At 40.9% G+C, this 2,638-nt stretch overlaps 1 protein-coding gene across 2 annotated transcripts in view; it reads right to left on the reverse strand.

Moving 5' to 3' along the window:
* ERO1B (endoplasmic reticulum oxidoreductase 1 beta) overlaps positions 1-2,638 on the reverse strand; it is a 70,490-nt gene that overhangs the window by 12,726 nt on the left and 55,126 nt on the right. The window lies entirely within an intron of this gene.

Genomic DNA, 2,638 nt, shown 5'->3' on the forward strand with positions numbered 1-2,638 from the left:
GTCCTGTTGTTGTTGTAGAGACGGGGTCTCACTCTGGCTCGTTTGGCTCAGGGGGGTCTTGGCTGGTCTCGAACCTCTGAGCACAGGTGATCCACCTGCCCTCAGCCTCCCATAGCGCTGGGACTACAGGCGTGCACCACCACGCCCAGCCCCCCTGCCGGTTTTAAAAGATGTTCTCTTACACTAATACAGACTGTGAATGTACTCAGTATCACCACAAATAACTAAGATGGTAAATTTTATGTTTACTTCAGCACAATAATTATTGAGAAAGAGTCTCACTATGTCGCCATGGCATCACAGGTGCCGAGCCCACAATAAATATGGTTTTTAGAGATGTAATATTCTTTTTTTTTTGTAGAGACAGAGTCCCACTTTACTGCCCTCAGTAGAGTACGTGGTGTCACACAGCTCACAGCAACTCCAACTCTTGGACTTAGGCGATTCTCTTGCCTCAGGCACCCGCCACAACACCCAGCTATTTTTTTGTTGCAGTTTGGCCGGGGCCAGGCCTGAACCCACCACCTTTGGTATATGGGGCTGGTGCCCTGACCACTGAACCACAGGTGCCACCCAGAAACGTAATATTCTTTATAGGAAATTTGAAAATAAAATGCAGAAAAGTAAGTTTTAAGAAGTCATTGGATGCAGAGCAATTGGTTTTTTCCTTTTTCACCATGCTCGCTCGGGTTTTTTTTTAATGCTCTCCACAGGGTTGGGGATAGGCTTTAACATTGGGAAATAAGATACTGTCTCATTTAGACACTGAGGAAATTTTTTTTTCTTCTTTTTTTTTTTTTTTTTGAGACAGAGCCTCACTTTGTCACTCTCTGTAGAGTGCCGTGGTGTTATAGTCACAGCAACCTCCAGCTCTTGGGCTTAGGCGATTCTCTTGCCTCAACCTCCAAAGTAGCTGGAACTGTAGGTGCCCGCCACAACGGTTGTAATTGGGCTGGGGCTGGGGCTGGGGCTGGTTTGAACCTGCCACTCTTGGTGTATGGGGCCAGTGCCCTACCCACTGAGGCACAGGAGCCCCGTAGGAAATTTTCTTTAATGTACGATTATTAATGTGGCTTACTTTACATCTTTTCAAGATCTTTTAAATCAATTTACTCTCTTTTTTAATATCCTACTATAGATGGCTCTGAAACAAGTAGTTTCTTTTCTTTTGAGACAGAGCCTCAAGCTGTCCCCCTGGGTAGAGGGCAGTCGCATCTAAGCTCACAGTAACCTCAATCTCCTGGGCTCAAGTGAGTCTCCTGCCTCAGCCTCCCAAGTAGCTGAGACCACAGGCGCCCTCCACAATGCCCGGATATTTTTTTTTTTGGTTGCAGCATCCTTGTTGTTTGGCAGGCACGGGATGGATTCGAACCCACCACCTTAGGTATATGTGGCTGGCACCTTAGCCACTTGAGCCACAGGCGCCAAGCCAACAAGTAGTTTCTTATAGGAATAAATAATTGTTTTGAGATCTTATTCCCTAAGGCAGAATTCCTGCTAGAATATTTGAATTGTCATGGATAGGAACCAAAAGATAGAAATTAAGTTCTATTTTATAGCTTCCTCTTAAAAGTATATGACCCATTTTGCATGTTTATAGTAGGAGATACAAACAATATGAATAAATTTAATAAAATATTAAGTACCAACTATTCTAGTAAAATTGTTCATTAAATCTGTTATCAAGTAGCAAAATCATCAGATTTCAGGCTGGGCACCGTGGTTCATGCCTGTAATCCTAGCACTCTGGGAGGTTGAGGGGGGCTGATCACTTGAGCTCATGAGTTCAAGACCAGTCTAAGCAAGAGCAAGACCTGGTCTCTAAAAAAGAAATAGCCTGGCATTGTGGTGGGAGCCTGTAGTCCCAGCTACTTGGGAGGATGAGGCAGAAGGATTTTTTGAGCCCAAGAGTTTGAGGTTGCTGTGAGCTGTACGCTGCCACGGCACTCTACTGAGGGTGACAAAGTGAAACTCTTAAAAAAAAGAAAAAGAGATTAGATTTGAAGTTTACATTCTTTTTTTCTAATGTACATCTCTGTAAGCAATACTTATGTCCAATCAATGGGTAAAGACTAGAGAAGGGACAGCAGGCAGTGCAAAGCTCTGATTACGCTTGTAACCTAAATCCATTTCCTACAATTTGTATCTTTAGGGTAAGAGAGAAGAGCTAAGCATCTCCTCCTACATAGGCCATTTTTCAGTATTACTCTCAATAGTACTTGCACATCAGTAATGTTCACTTTGATAATGGCCAATATATGCATGTAGATAATTAAACACAAAGAAAAATCATGTTCATAAGATTACAGGATCAATTAACAAAGATAGGCCAGAATTAACTATTTAGTTTACCTCTGTAGAGTTCCTATAAGGTTATGGCTATCAATTTTCCCTTGTCACTCAATTTGCTTATCTTTCATTAATATATTTTAACTTTTAGTTTCACAAACTAATAGTAATTTGGTAAAATAAAATTTTTAAAGCATCATATATTCAGTTATTGCCCTAAGTTTATTAAAATCCTAGAACATTTAAGCTTTCCATTAATAACATTTTATCTTTTCAAGCTAGAAATAACAAGAATGCAAAAGGCTCTAAGACATTAGGATCAATGCCTTATTATTATTTTTTTTTTTTT

This window comes from Otolemur garnettii, unplaced genomic scaffold (genome assembly GCF_000181295.1).
Source record: "Otolemur garnettii isolate 467f Iridium unplaced genomic scaffold, OtoGar3 scaffold00116, whole genome shotgun sequence".
NCBI lineage: Eukaryota > Metazoa > Chordata > Mammalia > Primates > Galagidae > Otolemur > Otolemur garnettii.